The 22,977-nt window shown below is 44.6% G+C and overlaps 1 long non-coding RNA gene across 1 annotated transcript; it reads left to right on the forward strand.

Annotated features, from left to right (window-relative positions):
* The first annotated feature begins 1,674 nt into the window (after window positions 1–1,674).
* LOC117012916 (uncharacterized) lies at window positions 1,675–18,158 on the forward strand. Its single transcript, XR_004421246.1, has 3 exons — window positions 1,675–1,794; window positions 1,881–1,924; window positions 16,302–18,158. It is a non-coding gene; the product is annotated as an uncharacterized LOC117012916 (long non-coding RNA).
* The last annotated feature ends 4,819 nt before the right edge of the window (window positions 18,159–22,977 follow it).

A 22,977-nucleotide genomic window follows, 5' to 3' on the forward strand; every position in this document is an offset into this window, starting at 1 on the left:
ATCTTTTCTATATATACACAAGTATATAAATACATGTATGTAGGTATACATATGTATTATATGTGTGTATATATTACATATATACAAACATGATATATGTATGCATATATACATGTGTGTGTGTATGTAGATACATACACACACATACATGTATCAAACCAGTGTAATTGCACTTCTGAATATATCCTTCTGCTAAGAAAGTAGGAGATCCAGAAGGTCTGGGATCAAAGTGTGGCCAGGGCCCCACTGGGAGATTCAAGGGTAGGCAGCAGAATGGGCAGGGCAATGACAACTTCACAAAAGCATAGGCTTTTCGTGTTGGACATTTGGGCTAGTAGCTTCTTTCTTATACAAATTGCTGTGTGATCCTGGGGAAATTACCTTATCTCTCTGTTTCTTCTTCAGATGGAAAATAAACCTACAATACTATAGGAATGTATTCATGCTCATATAAGAGAAGAGTTCTAGGAGAAAATGCATGTGAGCCATTATTTTAATTATGAGTTTTATTCACCCCCCAACCCCCACCCACCCCATTTGAAACAACTGCAGAACGATTGTGTGTGTGTGTGTGTGAAGAGGGGTCAGGGAGAGAAGAGAAGGGTGGGGAAGCCTTCTCTTCAGAAAAAAGGGGAGTGGTTTTCCATAATTCTTGTTGGACTGCTCACTCTCACTGTCCAAGGGAATATTTCTTAATTTTCTTTTAACTCATGCCCAACTGAAATTTGTGTAACTTTTAGTAATTTGCATAGTTAAATAAGTTAAAACAAAACTTATTTCTCTGTTTTTCTGAGTATAATATTTTGCGACATCTAGTATGCTTTCTCAAACTCCCCCTCCTGGAAGTGTGGATCTGCCCAGCCTTGGAGGGAGAGACAGTTTATCCAGAGTGGTTGCTTGACCTTGGCTCAGTTGCTCACTTTTTCCAAGCCTCAGTTTCCCCTTCTGTGAGATGAGGGACAACGGTGCCTCCTTAGCACCTACAAGGCCTGTGGTGAGGAGCTAAGGTCCCCAGAGTCAAGCATCCCTTATCCCAACTGGGTTTCCTGCCCTGGGGCTCAGGTCAGACCCGCAGCACAAGGCAGGCATCCCCTCGGTGAGAACAGTTTCTCTCTGGGGACAGTCTCCTGGAGATTTAGTGTGATATTTTTTCTCACCCTCAGGAATCTGGCCAAACTCCAGGGCCGCCTATCGTGAGAAGTCTTGTTTGCTTGCAATTTGCGGGAGTCGTGAGGGGTAAAGGACTGGCTTTGACTATTCAATCCGTCGGGTGGGGGATGGGGAGCTGTCTTAGGCCAGAGGCTGGACTTTTCCCTCTCTTTTAGGAATCAGGGCATTCACCTATGGGATTCAGTGGAAGTGTGTATGTGTGTGTGGTGTGTGGTGTGTGTGTGTGTGTAATACTTTTTTGAGTGACTAGTGCCAGCCACTGTCTTGGTAGATATCCTCTTATTTAATATTCAGTCATGCTCTATAAAGGCCTGATTATCCCCATCTTACAGATGGGACCAGTGAGGCTCCGAGAGGGTATATAATTGTTCCCAGTCTGTGTCTAGCAGTATTTACGCCTAGATCTGTGGCCCCTGAAGCACAGGTGGTAATATGGAAGGGAGGAAGAAATGTCTCCAGGGTCTAAGTGTCTTCCCCCCATTCACCCATTCTTGAGCAGAATGAACTCGAGGAGGTGGTGACAACAGTGGCCTGACTTCAGATTGTGCCCATCCAGTGTTCTGGGATTTTGGAGCCTTCTGTATAGGGAGTCAGCCATTCAGGATGACGTTTTCTCTCCCCAAGGTATGGATTACCATCCCTCTTAAGTACCAAGGGTTTGGAGAGGTAGCTTATGTCCCCTGTTCATCTTCTGCCCTTACTTTTCACAGGCCTTGGTTCCTTGTTCTGGGATATCCAGCAGAACGGCCATCAGGTAAAGTGAGAGCATGCAAGAGGAGGGAGTAAGAAAGTGCGGCCTTTTATAGTCTGACGCATCTAGTCTTAAATCTTCTCCTGTCACCTCCACTACATGGTTTCAAGCAAAACATGGCAGACCTTTGAGCCTCAGTTTACACATCTGTAAGATGGGGAGGATAAATCTCCTACACCGTTAGATGAACCAAGATGAGGAATGGAGGGAGAGTCTGGGATGGAGTCTGTCACAGAGTAGGAACTCAGCAGATGCTGGAGGTTTTGTTTTTTTTTTTGGTGGGAGAGATGTGTGCTCTAGAGACCCTTTAGCAAAGCAAAGTTTCACCCTTCTCTGCTCCCACCTGTTCAGGCTTAATAGCAAGAGACATATAGTTCATAAGCACTAACCTTCACTTGGAGAGAGAAAAAACAAGAAAGGGAAAAAGAAAGACAGATCTGTAAACAATTAGTCATCACCAGAGTGATGCTCAGAGCCATCCTCACGAAATGGCTTCCTGGTGAGGAGGACGGGCGTCGGTAACAGACAAGGTCCAGAGATATAGAGAACCTCCTCCTGTCACCCTGAGCTCTGTCTGCATTGGCCGTAGGGACGCTGTTTTGATGAGGGGATGTGAGGCCCTGGCTTCACTGGCTACAGGGGCAGGAAGAGCCACCAGTCTGGGGCTCCCCGCCCACTGTCTGGAGTTGAGGGACAGAGCCCAGTGGAAGTTCCAGAGCCAGAGAAACAGAAACTCTCCAAGTTCACAACTGTGAAGAAACACTTACCCAGTTTGTTTTTAATCAAACTCTCCGCACTGACACTTGGGCTCCATTCAACCATTTAAAAAGTTCCACTAGCAAATAAACACTTAGCCAAATATTTACCTGTATGTGTTTTCAATAGTAAATACCAGCAATATTGCTCATCTTCTTATACCACCCTGACTGGGCCCGCCCCCCAGATGCTCTGAGCTGAGTGGCCTCCCCAAAGATGGGTGGGAACCCCTTTCCTACCTCTCACTATGGAACCAAGAGCAGAGGACCGGGGCCTTGGTGAACAAGTCACCCTCCCACCGTGAAGGGCAGACCTGCTGAAGATCTTTGTGAGGAATTTGTACTGCCATGTGGCAAGCCTGCAGGCCCTGGAAATTATAAATATATTCTCGTTTCCCACCTCGTCTTTTCTTTTTTTTTTTTTTTTATGGATCTCATTTGAATTCTCTCTCTCTCTTTTCTTTTTTTTTCATTAAGTTTATTGGGGTGACAATAGTTAGTGAAATTACATAGGTTTCAAGTGCACATTTCTGTAATACATCATCTATATATCACATTGTGTGTTCGCCACCCAGAGTCAGTTCTCCTTCCATCACCATAGATTTGATCCCACCTCCTCTTCTTGGCCTGGCGTCTACCTTCCTCAGTGCTTAGCAGCCAGCCTGTAATCACCAGCCCACCTCTGAGGAGCAGGTCAGGGTTCATGGCTGCCTTCCACCCAGTCTTCTGACCCCAGAGGATTTTGGGGGAAGAGTTTAGGAATTGGAGGGGCAGAATGGGAATGAGAATGAGAGAGCAAGGGAGGGCTTCAGCTTTCACAGGTGCAAGAGGGTGTTTGGGACCTTAGTTACACAAAACACAATTATACATAGATGTACACATGCACACAAACCCACACCATCCCACATAGCAACCATGGTATTGGTTAGCATTCCTTGGTTGCAAACAACAGATTCGTCTATTGAAGGAAGTAAGGGGAGCTCATAAGGGAAAAGGTTGAAAACCTACGTTGGGAAAAGTCAGTGCTGCCACTGGACAAAATGTTCTCCTACCATTTTCAGTCACTGATGCTCTGTTTATAATCAAGTTCCAGAAAGGGACTTGTTAGTTAGCTTGATAGGGTCCTGTACCTCCCTGTTGACCAAAGGAGGACAGGACACCTTCATCAACAGTCTCTCAAGGCTCAATTGCATTATTTCTCAACGTTTTTCATATCCTGACACATGTAATAAGTGATATTTGTAAGATAGAATGGGGTGAAAGGATGAGGCTACTTATGGTTGTAAAGTCACTGCTGGACTGAGGGGCTCATCGTTTCAGCACCCCTGTACCATTCATGGCCATTGTTGAGAAGCTCAACTATTTCCCAGAAGGTGAGGTCATTCCTCCAAAGACAATCAGGATGCTATCAACAAGAGCACATGGCATGGAGACTGAGCCCCCACCCCCTCCCCAACAAGCTCTAAGCCTCGATCAGCATCAGGGAAGTAATCAGAGCTGCTCTTTTTTTTTTTTTTTTTTTTGCTTTATTCCTTTTTATTGCCAAACAACATTTCTTTATACGCATATACCTTATTTTGTTTCCTCATTAATCAACTGATGAACATTTAGTTGATATTACTTTTTTGGTGATTGTGAACAATGCTGCTATCAACATTCTTATACAAGTTTTGTATGAATATATGTTTTCATTTATCTTGAGTAGACACCGAGGAGTAGAATTGTTGAGTCACATGATGAGTCTCTATTTCACATTTTGAGGAACTGACACATTTTCTTTCAAAGTAGCTGTCCCATTTTTTTCAATCCCACAAGCAGTGTAGGAGGGCAGAGCTGCTTTTCGGCCTAGGCCTGGGCCTCAGCTCCTCTCATTCTGGCCACAATATATTAAAATTTCCCTCCTAATTCCTCTTTCAGTAAAGGGATAGCAAATAAATGCATCTATATCTCTGCTTACACATCACCAATCTCTCCTTCAAAAGGCTATGGGCACTTGAGGCTCAAGCTCTGACTCATTGGTTTTCATTAGCACCTAGAGCACAAATCAGCCAGTCTTCAAAACAGACCCCAAACTTAGCTGAAACCCATGCTCCAGATGTACCACTCCCACAGCTTCAAATACGCTTTGCTATTTACAGGTCTGCTTGGGGACCCTTCTTCACTAGTAAGGACTCTACTGAAGGAGACTTTTGATGTATATGTATAAAATGAATGAAGAGAGGGGTAGGGTAGTTTCTCCCCGAATAGTAATCAGTCCAAAACATCAGATAATTGAAAGAAGATCGTGGTATTCTTTGTTTTTCAAGTCCCAATATCCAGCATCTCTTGTCGAAACTTGATCTAGTCTACCATATTCTTGGGCTAGCACAATAATAATATTGACGGTGTCTGCCAGCTGGTAACTCATGAGAAATAAAAGCAGAACTGCTCTGAGATGACCATACACTGATGGAGAGAGGATATTTGATTTGCAAGACATTCTGATGAAGTCTCAGAAAGTCTCAAGAAGGGAGAAAATTAACTGCAGCAGAGAGCTGACCAGTACGAGGTAATTACACTTGTATTATTATTTCATTAATTTTTTAAGCAGACCTTTGAGATAGACGTTATAATTCCCATTTAGCAGATGAAAATACTGAGGAGTGATCTACAGCTATACCTGGGTTTGTTTTTAAATAACTGGTGTGAGGCACAGCTGGAACTCAAACTCAGGTTTTTAACTCTTTTACTCCACTTTTGCCTGCTCTTTTTTCAATTTTTTTTTTTTTTTTTTTTCGTTTTTTTTTTTTTTTGTTTTTTTTTTTTTTTTTTTTTTTTTTCTTTTTCTTCTTTTTTTGTAGAGCATTGATTTTTTGGGGAGATAATTTTTTTTATGCTGGCTGGTACCAAAATTAATTGACATGAAGTCATACTTCTTGCTATGTGAGAAAAAGAAGCTCCTATTTGGTTAAGCTGCTGTTATGTGAGGCTATGGTAATTCCACATAATATAGTAAAAATACTGGGTACATTTGCACTTAATAAATAAATGGTACCTATTACTACGGCAATAGGCAGATGCACATTTAAAAGCACTCAACTTATGTAAATCTATGTTTCTTAATGAGGTAAAGGAAAATTTTTCAAAAGGAAATTCTGCTTTGTTAATAATTCAATTAATGTGTTTTTACAAAAGAAATTGGACACTACAAAAGGGTATAAAATTAAAAAAATGAAGATTTCTTACTGCCATCCCTTCAGTACTTCTCCCATATATAACGTGTGTATCAGCCCAATTTTTTTTCTGTGCATAGAGGTTGGGACTAGGGTGAGGTAAAGAAGTGCCTAGCGTGCAACATTTAAGGAAGCTCTCTTGAGTCTCTCACTCTCAGGTTTGTGCCAATGCAGAGTTGACACCTCCACGAACCTGGAGGGAGCGCCTCCTTAAATGTTGCTCCCTAGACACCTTGCTTGTGTCACCCTTTTCCTGGCCCTGCTATGCATGGAATGTATTTATGAGGGTAGTTATGTAGTTACTTTTTAACTGAAATAACTTATATTTTTATGGTGACTCTTTTACTCCCATTGAATTGGGATCCATTCGTGTCAATTCCTATAAATCTATCTCAGACTTTTAATAGTTGTGCAGCGTTCTGTACTATGAATGAACCATAGTTCAGCCATTTCCCTACTGATGAACATTTAATTTTTAATTTTGCTATTACAATGTGTGTTAGTCAGTTTGGATGCCTAAAACATAATGCCATAAACTGGGCGGCTTAAACAAGACATTTGCTTTCTCACAGTTCTGGAGGCTGGTAAGTCCAAGATGAAGGTACTGGCAGATTTGGTTCTTGGTGAGGACTCTCTTCCTGGCTGGTAGACAGCCACCTGCTCCCTATGTGCTCACATGGCTTTCCTTGGTGTGTGCTCATGCTGAGAGCAAGAACTCTCATGTCTCTTCCTTTTCTTATAAGGGAACTAATTTCCCACCCCCATGACCTCATCTAACCCTAACTACAAACCTAATCCCAAAGGTCCCACCTTTAGATATCAAAACATTGGGTGTTATGGTCTCAGCATAAAAAATTTGGTGGAAGAGGGGGACACAAATATTTAGTTTATAACACAATGAATGCTATGAAATAGATAACCTAGGGCATAGATACTTGCAAGTATTTCCAGGTGATAGATTCCTAGAAGTAGAAATGCTGAGTAAAGTGGTATTTTAAATTTTTAAAACTGTAACCAAAGCAGCCTTCAAAAGTTTTGCACCTGTTCGTATTCCCACCAACGTTGCAGAAGGATATAATGGTAGACACTTTACATTAGAATTATCTGCAGGATTTCTTTAAATAGTCAGCTTTCTTGGTGCATATGATTTCCTCATGTTAGATTGGTGTGCCATTTTCCAGCAGCGAGTTTACTGACTAGATCCAGACAGGCTGGTTGAAGCAGGTGTGCTGTCTTCTGGGTTAGTCCTTTCCCTGCTGTGGAGCTCAACTGGACAGTGGTTGCTCTAGTTTTCCCTTTGAGCCTAGAGAGGGTCTGGGTTGGAAATGGGGAGACAGGCACTCTGAAAGGCTATACCATGGGTCAATATTTTGTCCTTGCTCTCCAATCTCTCCAAAGGTCGATATAGGATTGTATGAGTCCTATGGGACATTGGGAGGCGGCAGCTATAAGGAGCAACTTCTTGAAAACAGAGGAGTTGGTTAAATCTCAGTCTTTATATTTTGGAAGCAAATAACTCGATGTGGAATAGTGCTAGGCCACTTTGGGAAGGATGCAGCGCGTTGGATCTAGTGACCATTTGAGATTCTTGAAATTTTCCTCCTTCTTCCTCCTCCTGCACTTTCCCTACAATTCTGGATGTCAATTCTTATCCATCCACCTTCTAAATCAGGAGTTGGCAAGCTCTGGCCCATAGGTCACGTCTGGCCTGCAACCTCCTTTTGTAATAAAGTTTTTCTGGAACACAGCCATGCTCATTTGCAGATTGTCTATGGCTTATTTTGCAACTGTAGTAGTTGTGACAGGTTGTATGGCCCACAGAACCTGCAATATTTATTATCTGGCCTTTTATAGACAAAACATGCTGACTTCTTCTCTAAATGTCTTTTGAGATGGTTCCCTCTTCTTCTCTATTCGTGTATCTCATCTTGTCTGGACTATTGCAGTAGTCACCAAGCTGGTCATAGCCAGAGCAAGCTGTCTTAAATGCAGATGGAAGGTTGGCAGGCTCTCAAATGCTTCCATTTCTCCTCATGCCTGAGATGTGAGTGGCTTGCCGTCTAAGGCCTTCCAAGTCTGCAGACTGTTTGCAGCCATCTCTCCACTCTCATTTATTTGTGTGCCCCACAAATACTCAAGTCTCAGTAAGCTCATCTGTACAACGGAGCAAATAACACCTTGCTGGTGTTTCAGTCCGTCTGGGCTATGGAGTGTCTTCAGCAGGCCCCTCACTGTCTCAGCCCTTTGCCCTTCACCCATGCTGGTCCCCTTGTGCACCTGCTGTTTCTTCAGTGATGCATTCATGACTTCCTCAGTAGCAAAGATATTTGCTTCTTCCTCTGTTCCCAATAAACCATTCAGGGCCTGCCTTCATTGTAGCACTTGCATGGCATTATTGGTATTTATGTATACCTTTCCCTGTCTGTCCCACCGTTCTGTGAACTCCAGCAGGCAGGTAGCTTGTCTCATGCTCGTCAGCATCTAATGGTGCATGGCCCCTACAGGTACCAAATATATATTTGTGGAATGAACAGACACCAGTATTTACTGATCTCTTGCTCTGTATCAGTAGTATTTCTCAGAATCCTCACACAGCCTTGTGGCATAGATACTGTAATATTCCCACTTTACAGATGTGGCAACTAAGGGCATAGAGAATTCACTTGCTCAAGGTCACAGAGCTTGCCAGGATTTCAACCTGGCAGTTGGACTCCGGAAATCAATGTGCTAATAGTGAGCAAACGAATGAATGAATTCAGTGAGATGCTAGGAACTGAAGACAAGAAAGGTAAATGCTACATGACCTTATGAAACCCATTATTAAGGTTTACAAAAGAAAAACACAAAGATTCCAGGAGATCTGGCAGGGAGGAGGCTATGGGATCAACAGCCCACAGAGTTCAGGAAGAGTTTAAAGTAAGTGAAAAATCAGGCCATCCTATAAATTCCCGGGAAGGCATGAAGGAGCTGTGAAGCCATGGTTAAACAAACAAGGCTCACCCCTCTGCATGTCGGGCAAAGGACAAAAAGACACCAACCTTCACATTTATGGTGTGTCTTCTGTATGCCTAACACCAAGCCATCAAGTTTCCCATACTGTAGCTCACAGAATGAAAATTGCCCTCTTCCCCTCACCCAAAACATTCTGATTCAATAAATATTCCTTGAGCAGCTATTACGTGCCAAGCCCTTGAAGTGGATGCCAAGAGAACAAAAATGAATGAAACTCTAGGGGTCCCCAGCCTAGCAGAGGAGATAGATGAGTATATAATTCTAACAATGTGCTCATTGTTGTCAGAAAGATACAGCCAGGACACAGAGGGGACCTAACTCTGCCGGGAGATGTGGAAGAAAATTTTAAGACAGCAGTAATTGAACTGGGTTTTGATGGATGAATAGAAGTTTGCCAGGTAGACCAGGCAGGGAATGGCTTCCAGAGAGAAGGCATAGTTAGTGCCAAGGCACAGAGGCAAGAATGTCATGGACCTATCAACATATCACAGGAGAGTAATGGCAAGTGAGAGCCAATCAGAGAGGGTCTCTTGGGCACACCGTGGAGCTTGGCTTTCTCCTGTGAGGTGATGGAATTATAGCAAAGGGGTTTATAAGCAGATGATATTTTTTTAAAAAAATGAGATAGTAGTTGCATGGCAGTTGTGTGAAGAAACGAAGAGAGGCACTACTCGAAGTGGAGAAACTAGCTAGGAAGCGGTGGCTATAGTCTAGGAGGAAAATAATGAAGGTCTGAGCTGAGGTCGCGGGCAGGAGAGGTGAAATGTGAGCCAAAAGAGCAAGAACACTTGGTCTTGAAATGTTAAAATATGTACTAACCACCTGTGGTTTGGTTATTAGGATCCTCATTTGAAGAAGCTGCACACACTAGGGGTTAATATGGCCTATATCTGGGGCCATGTTATATCTGGGGATTGTGTGTGCGTGGGCGCGCACACACACACCACACACACACACATACACACTGAAGACAAGTAGTAGAATAAACATATACAAAAAGGAAAAAAAATGTATAACAACTACAGTACTGGTGTGGTCTGAAATAAGTGCCTGTATTGTGTAGGATGGAAGGAGGCAGGGGAGGGAAGAGTTAAAGTGAAGCTGGGCAGGGGTGAGTGAGATGGATGGTGTGTTAGTTATCTATTGCTGTGTAACAAAATTACCGCAAACTTAGCAGCTTCAAACAGCAAACGCTTATTATCTCACAGTTTCCGTAGGTCAGGAATTTGGGAGTGGCTTGCCTGGGTGGTTTTAGCTCAGGATTTCTCGTGAGGTGGCAGCCAGGACAAGGGAGTAGTCTTGATTGGAGTAGGAGAATACGATTCCGAGATGGTGCACTCATCTGGCTGGCAAGTTAATGCTGGCTTTTGGCAGAAGGCCTTAGTTCTTCACCACAAAGACCTCTCCTAGGGCTGCTTGAGTGTCTCCATGACATGGCAACTGGCTTCATCCATGGGAAGTGGTCTGAGAGAACAAGGTGGACGTGGCGATGTATTTTATGACCTAGCCTCAGCAGTCACTTCCACAGCATCCTATTGGTTATGCAAATCTGCCCTATTCACGTGGGAGGGGACTATACAAGGATGTGAGTGTGAGATTGTTGGGAGCCATCTTGGAGGCACAAATGGGGCTTGGGCTCACTCGGGGCAAACTGGGTGTGAAGTGGAGGGAAGGGAGCAAGGTTGAGAGACAGAAGTTGGTCAATGGATGGTACTCTGCCTGTCTAGAACATGAGTCTCGTCGTCCAATCCTGATGGATAGTAGCGAAGGTCATTGAGAGGAGATTTATAAAATGCTTCTTTGAACTCATACAGCACTAGAGTATGGTGTCGTCTGAAGTGACTGCATAACAGAAGGGATCATTGTGAAGTTCTCTGTTTTATCTGGATGGGGAGTTTAGACTTGATGAATCTAGGAGGACTACATGAAAGACACTTCATCCTTTATTTCTGTGGCCACAGAACTCCAATGAATAATGTTTATTGATCTTCTACTTCTACGTCTTCATGCCAGGAGAGGCACAATCATTTCATTTTATTCTTTCAACGACGCTGGAAAGTGGGATCCATAAACCACACTTTACAGAGAGGAAACTGAGGCTCAGTGAGGTTAAGTAGCTTGATCTGAAAATGGGGGACGTGGGGATACAGGCCCAAGACTGTCTGACCCTGAAGGATGACAGTGAGGCAAGTGAGAGATAGGCTTGCAGGAGCTGAGCATTGTCCCTTCGTCCTCAGTGTTGGGTTTTGCAGGTCTGTGGCCACGGGAGGGTGACGGGAGGAACAGGACCTCTCCCACCCTCACATCCCTTAGCTCCGAACTGATGAAGGGTCTTCGTGTGTGTGTGTGTGTGTGTGTGTATGTGTGTGTGTGTGTGTCTCTAGCCCCGCAGCTGCTGCCATTCCAAAGCTGGGGATTAGGGTGACGAGGCCCACAGGACCCTCTGGAGCTGGCTGCAGGCCAGAGCCACATGGGGCTGTGGGCTCCTGGGAGTTTGGCTCCCAGGCCATTCTCGGAAAAGCATCTGCAGAGAGGCCACTCCAGGTGCCAGGCCCAGCCATCAATCCCTCACTCTTCGGAGCAGCAAGTTTATAAAGTAGCAATTAAATAAGAGCTCTGTAAGTGCTTCTGGGAACTGCCCTGAATGCATTTTCCAAACATAAATAACGGGGACCTCCAGTCCGCGCAGAGCACATGCAGAGCAGAGAGGCCGCAACACCGAAAAGAAGGGAGCCCTGTTGTGCCGACAGTTAGGCTACGTGCCCTGGGTGTGCATGCGTGCTCCGTGTAGGTGGCAAGTCCATTTGTCTTGCCTGCCTGGGTGGCATGTCAGCCTGCCTGGACATGTCACGGTGAAGGGATGATGGCCGTGACTCACACTTCACTGGGGAAGACAGGAGATCACTGGGTTGTTCCAGAGACGGTGATAATGATAGCAGAAGCAACAGTCACAGTGTCTACTCACTGAGCACCTACTATCTGCCAGAGCCCACAAAGCTTATACGATTGGCAGGTTGGGGGACTTTTCCAAGGTGACAGAGTCTAGGAGGCATGGGACCCCAAATGAAAACGCGTGAGCCTCTTACACGTCTTACACCCTCCTTATGAGATGGGTACGTTTCTAACAGTTTTATACAAATGAACTGACTGAAGTCACGCAACAAACCTGTGAAGTGCATACTCTTACTATCCTACTCTGTAGGGGAGAAACTGAGGCACCGAGGAGTTAAGTGTCTCTCCCAGAGCCAGCATTCGGGCCAAGGCAGACTGGGCTAGAGCTCAAGCTCCGAACCCTGACGCCGCTGTCTCAGAGCGTCAGACTTGAACCCTGCTGCCAGGGGCCACTCTGGTTTGATTATTGGCCGCTGTCTGTCCCTGCCCAAGGCATGAGCAGCTCGGTCTGAACCAGAGACCTGTATGGACGGTCTTCCCTGCCGCCTGCAGGCCCCTCAATGGGCCCTGCTGGCTTCACCTCTAGCCTCAGATACCCATCGTGCAACCTCCTGCTGGCACCCCCAGCAGTGTTGGGAGTCCGCTGGCCGCGCTCTCTCTGCTCTCCCACCTTCACACCTTTGCTCAAGCTGGCTTGTCCCCCTAGGTGCTCTTTTCTCACTGTCCACGAGGTAATTTAAAAATGCCGAAGTATTTTAAGTCACAGGTGAAGGGTCGCTGGCTCTTAGGAGTATTTCCTGACGACCTCCCCCTGCCCCCACCGTCTGGATGAATGGGGTGCCCTTCCTCTGTGAATACCTCCATCAGAACACATAGCACACTCTTCTTCTCGTTGTTTTCCTAGCCTGTGTAGATATTGGTGGGTGGATTGGTGGAGCCATTTTCCAGAAACGGTGGATGCTCAGATATCATGCCTGATCCTGGGTCCCCCAGGGCTCCAGTCATTACCAATCCTGCCCTGTCAGACCAGCGTGCAAGTGAGAGGACTGATAGGAACTCACTTCACTCTGCCATGACCTCGCTGTGTGACCTTGACCAAATCACTCCTCTTCTCTGGGTCTGTTTTCTCATCTGTGAAACAAGAACAATTATATCTTCCTGACAGGGTTCTTCTGAGAGTTAAATGGGATACGGAAAGCAAAGGCCCCCCAGAACATAATGGGTACTAAATAAATATTAGTTTCCCTCCCCCTTCCTCTTACCTGTAAAATGGGCTCTCTGGATAGCAGAGGATGGGGATAATCAGGATAGCACCATGAGTAGCCCTTTGCAACACATGTCTCTGGGTTTATGATTTTTCTCCACTTCTGCAAGGTGGGGTCTCATTGCTTTCTGCAGAAGATCCCGACCACGGTGGGGCTCCCTTCCCTGCCTCCCTTGGGATCATAAAGCAGACTTTGCCACCAACTCTTTGTCACATCACAATGAAACATAGCATTTCTTGGATGCTGTCTTCCCAGCAGCCTCTCACCCAAGGATCCCATCATAAAAACCCCATCGAGAATCTGGCCCCTGTTCATTCCTGAGCAGGGAGTCAGTGATTTCCCTGTCTCAGACTCCATCGAAGTTACCAGTGATTAAGAAACTCATATATTTTCACACTCATTAAAAGAAACATGATGTTCACTTTTCCAAGAAAAGCCATCCTTGTTTGTAGACCCTGTAATATATTGGGAACGCCTCTTAATTGGCTTCTAGGACTCAGTGTCAGAAGTCAGACCCAAGTTTGTTTATTGACACAAGGAAAAAAATAAAACGTCGTATAATTAGTTGAGTGACTGACTCTAAATTCAGTAACTCCCATCGGTATGTGGCCTTGTCAGGGTTTAAGATTCCATTTTGGGTTATGAAAGAGGCCGGGTCCCAGGTAGTCCAGACGCGGGCTGCGCTGCACCATAGCTATTGTACAAATGGGCTCAGTGTGCTGTTTGTGTTAAGATGGAAAACTTTTACATGTTTGATTTTTATGCAAGTCAATTAACTTGTTTTTTATAACTGTAAGGGCTTGCTTTGCAAATAAGATTACTTACCACTATAAATTATGGGAACATAGGGGCCTATTCAGACAAAATGTTACACACCCCTAACCCGTGCACCAGGCTGCATGCCGGCCTACTTGCAGGGGGGACAGACGAGGCAAATGGACAGGGAGGTGAAGGAGGAGGGAGGGGTTATTTTGGTGCATTCTGAGGGGCCCTTCCAAGAGGGATACAAAGGGGGAGTGGGGGGGTCTGGGGGTGGGGACTAGGGAGCGAACCAGAATACCCTTCTCTGTGCTACTTACCCCCACCCCAAGTCTCCCAGGTTGCACAGAGCTGGCCAAGGCCTTCCCTTACATGGCAACAGAGGAATCTCGTTTGAGGATTTTTTTTTTTTATGTTTGCTCCTTGGTGACAGCACATCACCCTGAAGTTTGAAGTGTAGGGCAGGACGAAGTCCGGGCTTTATCCTCGCTGTCGTCTTGTCACCCTTCCTGTAATGATGGCCCAGTGCCTATCCCGGCATCCAGTGGGCAGCCCCCTCCGACAACACAGATGGAAGGGGAGAGGGCAGGGCAGAGGGAGGGAGGGAGAGGAGCAGGCATTCCTGCAGGCTGTGGCTCAGGGGTGAGGAGGGGGTGTGGACGGTCTAGGCAGGATTGAGAAAGAGGAGACTCAGTCTTCAGACTCTGGGACTGACTCCCTCCCCGTCTCTCCTTCCTGGAGGGCACTGTAGTTCTACACACGAGGTGTTCTGGAAAGAGATATTGGGACTTGGCTCTTAGGCTCCTTTGTGAGCTTGGATGGCTTCCTTCCTATTCTGGGCTTCAGGTTATTTCTCATCTGTGACATGGAGGCAGAGACTCCAGCCTGGCATACCTCCTAGTGGTGTGTTGTCCCATGTGATTCTCAGTAGGGCCGATTTTGCCCCCCGCTCTGCAGACACTTGACAATTTTCGGAGACATTTTGGTTTGTACAACTGGGAGGTGGGTACTGGCATGTAGGAGTTAGAGACCAGGGATGCTACTAAACATCCTGCAAAGCACAGGGAAGGCTCCCACAACAAAGAACTCTCTGGTCCAAAAGGTCCACTATGTCACGTTTGAAAAACCCTGAGTATTGGAATTGCACTACTTCTCAGAAGCACATGGGGGGAAAGGAGACCCTCTAGGGGCTGACCCGTCTTTGGGGCAAGATTTAATTTACTGAAGAATCAATATAGAGTATCTAATTACTTGGGAATAAAAGGACAAGTTTTCAATACAAACAGCAATAGAACCTTTCACACATACACAGGAGGTTGCAGTTGATTCAATGTTTTGGGGTGTATGTTAGGCCCTGAGGGCCCCACGGCGATCTCTAGGGAAATGATAATTACAATAATTGCAATAATCCTAATAAGGATTAGGGTTATCATTACTCCTGTTCTGCTGATAAAGAAACTCTGGCTTACAAGTATGAAGTCGATTGTTTAAAATCACACAGCAAAGACTCCAAGTCCTGGAGCCTTCTCGTATACGTGGTGAAGGAATCAGGATGCATATTATCATGAAACCACAGATTTGAGGAATAGGCAAATGTCATTGTCAAAAGTCATTGGCAGGCATGACTTCACCACATTTGCAAATACTTCCCGAAGGGAGGCCTTCCTTCTTAAGATAATTGCACGATCCTCCACACACCTTGAGTACTTTGTACCCACTCTCATTGGGTCATAGGTCGTGGCCTCAGTGTCTGTCACCTCTATTGAATTGAGACTCTTTGAGGGGAGGGACCATATCTTAATCATCTTGACAGGCCTCTTTGAGCTGCAGTTTCCTTTTCTGGAATATAGGAACAATGGCTCCTCCCGCACCAGGTAGACCTTTCTTAAATATTTGTGGAACACCTGGATGAAATAAGAATGCTGACTTCCTCTTGTGCCCCTAGGCTCCGGCCCCCACCCCTGCATACTTCCCTCTGCTGGCTTGATGTTACACTCGGGTGTCAAATGGTAGCAAAAGCACAAGATCTTGGAAGACTGTTAGAAGAAGCATCATTGAACTCTGAGGATTTTATCTTATTTTTCAAAGATAAATTATGGAGGACCAAGGATTATTGGTATCAAGGGGAATTGGCCTTTGGGCATCCAATTTTCATAATAATAATAATCCAATTTTCATAATCTCTGGTGAGATTTCAACTTGCATATAAATTTCTGCTCTGGCTCTCCGGGTCATGAAAGAAGCAAATGTCCTCAAAGAAATAACAATGTAGGTGGCTACTTGGCGGACCTGGAACCCACAGAACTAACTGTTAGTTCCCAGCCACTACACTTGCAGATGGGAAGATTCACATCTGGCCTGATGTGCTCCCCTCTGCACCACTCATGTCCATTGGGTAGAGGCTTCAGACAACTCATCTGACATTTTGGCCATAACTCTGTCTAAGTCTGCTTCTAATGTCATTATGCAATCTGTTCTATTCTAGATGCTGTGAGCTTAAAAGACAAGAGCTTCATCCTCCAAATGATCAGTGATTTTGAGGACACACCACTCATTCATTCATTCATCCTGCAAACATTTTCTTTTTTAGTGTTTTCCATGCAAATAGCTGTGTGCCTCTGGGCAAATTAACTTCTGTGAGCCTCAGTTTGCTCTTTTATATACGGGGAATAATAAAACACTCTTCATAAGGTTAAGTGCCCAGTTTCAGGAATATGGTAGTCACTCAGGCAATGATAGTTATTCTTATTAGAGTCTAATAAGCTGTAAATCTCACAGTATCAGCAAGGCATAAAAGATATTTAAATACATTTAGTCAGCAACATACACACGAGTGTTAACTGATACCCCAGTGCATGTTGAGGACATAGCCCCTGAATAACCTTGGAAGGCTCCCCAAAGGAGTGAGACATGGCGTCTCATGTAAAGAGCACCCTAAATCTTAGAGCTAGAATCAAAACTGAGTAAGGTCTACCCCTTGTCTCCAGTCTGACACAGTATAATTGTTATTTTCTCATTTTTCAGTTGAAGAAACAAGAAGAAAGTGAGATGAAGAGTCTTAGACGCTCTTCATTGAGTTAGATACCATTAATACGTTCTTTTCACAAATGAAGAAACTGAGACTTAGAGAAGATAATCCTCCCCCAGTGGCACATCATTAATCAGTGGTGAACCTCAACTGGGTCTGCAGGTAACCTAGCTCCAGAGACTAGGATTGTGACCCCATGACTCCATGGGAACAGAGGCTACTGTGGGAAGAATATTGAATTTGGAGTCAAACCAACCAACCTGGTTTGTAATCTCTGCTCCAGCACAGACGATTTTGTGAACCTGGGAAAGGCACTTAACCTTCTGGGCTCTGTTTTCTTTATCTGGTAACTAGAAATGATGATATCCACCCTGTAGGGTACTAAACAATGACAAATACATATAGGAAGGGTTTCTCATGGTTCCTTGGATAGAGTAAATCACACCTTAGATCTTCCTAGGCTCTTCAAGTTTATAAGAACTTTTGCAGACATGACTATATGGGAATTGCCCAATGAGATATGCAGGGAAGAGATATTTATCTCCCTTCCATAGATGAGGAAAGTGAGCCAGAGAGGGAAAGAAGAGTGAAGGGAATTCTCTTAAACTCCCCACTTATTTAACAAATCTCAGCTCAGCAGCTCTTCTATTCCAGAATCACATTATCTTGAGGGGTATAAGGATTGTTTTCATTTTTCTAGATGAGGCACTAAGCCTCAGAGAAACTGTACAACTTGCACAGGGCCATAGAACAAATCATAAGAAGCGTTGGGAATTAAACCAGGGTATGTGTGGACCCCAGACATGGCTATGGTAGAGTGATTTGCTCCAGGGTCACAAGGTGGTAAGGGGCACAGCCAAGGAAGGCTCCAACCCTAGCTTTCCAGGTTCAGATCCAAATTCTAAGCAAGTGTTGACTTACGCAAAAGGTTAAAAAGTCAGAACCTCAGAGCCAGGAAATATCACCTTCCTTGATAAAACGTGGGCAATCTTCCCATTATAACATTTGCTGTCTACAGGAAACCTTCCCAGACATAAACCGATCCTATCTTCTAGCCAAAGTGATTTGGAGATGGCTTAACTAAAGAGATTTAAGAAGCAGACCCACCTACAAGGTAATCAATGAAAGGGGATCGCTGACTTTGGCACGTGCAGTCTGCCACGAAAGTCTGTGAGACTGATGGGTGTGGTTCTATGATAAGTACAATCAGTATGGGTTTTGGAAAAGAGAGGGTAACCTGGAGCCAGAGACATGGGGTTCAAGTCTTGGTTTCTCCACGATTGGCTGAACCACTCCACTTCTTTGTGTCTGACCATCTTCCTCTGTATAATTAGGATAACAATGTCTTTTTCTTTTTTTTGCCACCACAGGATTGTTTGAGACTGTAAAGAGACAATGAATGATTAAACTGTATTGTACAATACATCTGATGTTCTTTTTTTTTAAAGGAAAAGTAATGGAGAATAATAAAAAGAATTGGTGAGTGAAAATATTTCTCTGTATCACCATAGAATGTAATCCAGAGGAGAGCAGAACAGAATCTGATGGGTTTGGACAACCTGGTTCATTAGAAAAGTGAAGTGCATCCTGCTTGAAGTGTGATTCACTAGGTTCTACCTTATGAACGTGACAATGAGTGTAATAATACAGTACGTTGCTGTTTATAACACACTTTCACATACGGTTCTCATTTTCAATTCTCTGCGTTGATCTTGTTCTCTCTACTTTCTGACCTTTGTACGATGTTGTTACTGCTGCCTGGGACATCTCTCCCCTCTCTTTGCCAGATTAACTATTTATCCTGCAATATTCATTTAGGTATCTCATTCTCAGGGAAATAGTTCCCGACCTACTCTACTCACAACCTGGGTGAAGAGCCTTTCTGACTGTTTTCTGATTCCATAGCTCATGTTGTAACCGCTTGTTATTTGTCTGTGTCTTCCCATCCTCTTTCCCTGAGAGGTGTTAGCTCTTGTTCATCTTTGGACTTCCAGAAACTACAACGGGGCTAGGCACATGGATAGTGCGCAATGGATATTGCTGTATGAATGAATGAACGAATGAATGAGTGAATTTGGCCTTCATAACAATTGCATGAGGAAGGTAGATAAGGCTGGAAGGTACCTGAGAGATGGTGAGCCAACTCTTCCCTTCGGATGAAGGGACCAAAGCATAAAAATTAAGTAACAGTCCTGAAGGCATGTTGCCTGTTGGTGGCAGAGCCACAATGGACACAGTCCAACTGATTCAAGACTATTCTTTCTGTTTGTTCTGAGCCTGTAGTTTTCAAGCAACTTCAGGAAGTGGTTATATATTTAGGTACCTTGGTCTTGAGCTGGGAAGACTCCAGATAATAGTCAAGGTTATGTAATGGAAAGGACACTGCGGGTATCCTTGACTCCTCTCTTTACCCACCATATTCAGTCAATCACCAAGACCTATCAATTTTTACCTCCCAAGAAGTTCTTGCATCCATTCCCTCCTCTCCATCCCTAATCTTTCCTGACAATAAATGGCCCAGTCTCGAGCCCAGACATTGCAAAGTTTTACTAATTGATTTCTTCTTCTAATCTACTCCCTACATGATATACAGCACCCTTCAGTGGCTTCATATGAACACTTCAGTGATTTTACATGAGAGTCCCCACCACATGAACCCTTCAGAAGCTCCCAATGACCTTGGAGATAAAGTCTAAATTCCTGAATGTCGATTATAAGGCCCTTCATTGCAAGTGCCCGGACTTCCACCAAGTTTTTATTTTCCCACCATTCTCAGCCTCATGCTTTATGTTACAGTAACTCTGAATTATGTAGAGTTCCCAGTTCACATCAAGCTGTTTCAGATTTCTATGCATGTGGTCATGCCATTCTCCCCACCAGGAATCCCTTTTCTCTTCTCTGCCTCCCCATTTTGCCTGACTCATTCTTGCTCATTCTTCAACTTGTTGAAGCTCCTGGGCTGGACCAAGAGCTCACATAGCAACACTTGCCCACCTCAGGTCAGAAACCAGTTCTGCTGCATATCTATAGCTCCAGCACTTGCCTTAACAGGGGCTTAGCAAGCGTATGTTGAATTAGACTCTACTAGGACTTCAGATAGGAGTCTTAATCCTATCCTGTTAAAAGCTGTCATCTTGAGCTTTTAAAATCACTTCCCCTTTGGACTCCAATAGATATATATTGTGCAACTACTATGTGTATAAGTGATATAAAGTTCAATTTCCCCCACTGTGAAATGGAGGAGGACGGAGAATTACATAATCTTTAAGGTCCCCTCAAATTCTAAATGACATAGTTCCCACAGCAGTTCCATGGACATAATATTACCTCATTGCAGTAGGGTGTCATATGTAAATGGTGGCTTTGGGGAAGGATCAGCTGTAGCAGGGTGATCAAGAAACCAGATTTGACATCAGATGAAGAGATTGTGAGCAATTGATTGGTGTTTCCTTAGATACTCAATTCCCTGGCTTCAAAAAAAAATGGCAGTAATAAGAAGGCTCAACTTGGACTGATGGGAGGACCAAGTAAGATGCTGTGGGTCTGGACCCTCATGCTCGATGTCGTGTGTGGACCCTCATGCTCAGGGTAACTGTAGAGAACGACCTGTCTCACCTGAGGGAATCACATGAGCTGGGAGATGCAGCATCTGATAGGTGGTGCAAGGTATGGGTTCTGCGACTCCAGACTTGTAGGAACTGGGCTTGGATTTTACACACCGGGAGCCCGCCATTAAAAGGCTAGAAATAGCCAGCTGCTTTAGTCATAGCATACCACAGGGCCAAAGTCCCAAACTAGCCTCACCAGCACCCATGCTTGAGAAAGACTTGCCTGGCATATCCAGGAACTTGGAATTTTTATTCTGTCTCCATCTTACAGAGAGGGTTTTTTTGTTTGTTGTTGGTTTGCTTGTAAAGTAGTGATACTCTACCCTCTTTCCCTTTGCCCCCTCCCTTGAGAAAATGTCCCATTGTCTTTTGGGTAAGGCTAGCACAGCCCTCTGAAGGATACTTTTGAGTTAGATGGACAGTCTTGATCAGCAGGATGGGGACCGGAGGAAACAGCAACTATGCCACCTCCTTGATACGGCTGTGTGTTGCCATGGATACCAAATGCAGGGAAGCAAAAGAAGCAGAAGAAAAAGAAAAGCCACAGTATGTGTATATTTATGTGTCCGTGCTTGTGCATATGCAGGCTTGCACACTCCTGTCTGAGAGCTGGAGAAAAAGAAAAGGTGGTCATTCTGAGGAGGCCTGACATTTTAACAAGTAGGTTGAAATCGTCCAAGGTAGACCAACATTTTATTCGCTGTATGAGGTGATCCCTACGTGATGCTGCATGATCAGAACAGACTGCAGAATGTTGGTCCCCGTCCCCCCCGTCTTGTTCCTTGCTATTTGCCTCGATCCTCATAAAGGACAGAGAATACATTTCTCAAGTACCCACATTTGTCAGGCATTGTGCTGGCCGCCTACTTTCTGACCTGCTTTTATCCTTGCAATAACCCTGAGGAGTAAATAGTGCTGCCTGTATTACATGGATGGGGGCAGTAAGGAGGTTAGGGGTACAGGCTGTGAAGTCATATGGGCTGCACGAATCCCAGCTCTGCCTCTTCCTAGCCATGTAACCTCCAGTCGTGGTTGTGTGTCCCAGTTTGCTCACCTGTAAACAGTAGTATCACCTCCCAGCGTTGTGAGGGTTGAGGTGAAACACATAGCATGCTTCGTGCTGTGCTTGGCACATGATAAGTGCCCCCAAAATGATTGCTGCTATTACGGATTTTTCCCACGGTTAAACAGTGAGAAAGGAGGGAGTTCATAATTCGTTGTTACTGCACAATACCTGCCATGGGATAAACGCTCAACCCAGCATTTGGAAGGATAATATCACCGTGGTTTTGCCACTTTCAGGGACAGAGAAGGACTGACTGTAAGATTATGGCTAGGTTCTCGGAGGGGAATGCCAATTCAGATCTCTCTCACTCCAAAACTTGAGCTCTTTCTACCTGCCATGTTCACTTGGCTCAGATGCTGGGCTGACTTTCCCAGCCTGAGGAAGGTCATGCCCCTAAAGATGTTTAGGGCTAGGAGTGGAAGTGGCCTGTCTCTGAAATCCAGACTGTACTCTGGCCTGGCAAAGAGCATCCTGTGAACATGCTGGGCACTGGCCCTTTCATTACCCCCCCAGATCCCTCTTACACACCTTTCAGGGCTTTGGAGACTGTAGAAGTGACATCATGAGAGAATCGGTCTAATCAGCACGTTCTTTAAATAAATGCTTCATTCAGGGACACAGAGAAAAGATAGTCATATTGAGTGTTGTTAAAAAGTGATTTTAATCTTGGGAGGATGGTAACCTGGCATTCATGGGTGTTGCTAGGATCTAGTCCCAGCTTCAGTGCTAACCAGCTTGTTACTTTGAGCAAGTCTCTGCCCCTCTCTGGGCCTTGGTTTCCTCACCTCTCATGTGAGAGGGCAGGAATCCATGGCAGTTACGTTGTCTACTGTCCCTTCCATGCTGGTCTTGCTAACCTTCCGTTTCTCCTAGTTTAAGTAGACCACAATTTCTCATTGTTCCACCTTTGTCAAGCCTGCTCCTCATAGGACAACAGTATCTACAGAAGAGCTTTGCTACCTGGTGATCACAGGCCTTTCCAGTGCGACTCCAGTGATCTCTGTGGTTATCTCTCTCCACTTTCCCTGTCTGTCTGAGTGAGTAGCCCATATTATTAATAACAGTGACTTGTGTTTGCTCAGGGTTTTAGAGCTTAGAAAGGCTCTAATTAATATCATCAGTCATACAGCTGGGATGGGGTAGGGCAAAGAGCTCAGGTTCAACTTCAAAGTCTCTCTCTCTCTCTATAGATATATGTATATACATATATATGCATGTATATATATGTATATATATATACACATATATACATATATACACATATATACATATACACACACACATAAATATATATATATATATATATAAAGATTTTATTGGGGAAGGGGGAACAGGACTTTATTGGGGAACAGTGTGTATTTCCAGGACTTTATTGGGGAACAGCTCCAAGTCAAGTTGTTGTCCTTGCAATCTTGGTTGCAGGAGGCGCAGCCCACCATCCCTTGCAGGAGTCGAACCG

Source organism: Rhinolophus ferrumequinum, chromosome 21 (assembly GCF_004115265.2).
Source record: "Rhinolophus ferrumequinum isolate MPI-CBG mRhiFer1 chromosome 21, mRhiFer1_v1.p, whole genome shotgun sequence".
NCBI lineage: Eukaryota > Metazoa > Chordata > Mammalia > Chiroptera > Rhinolophidae > Rhinolophus > Rhinolophus ferrumequinum.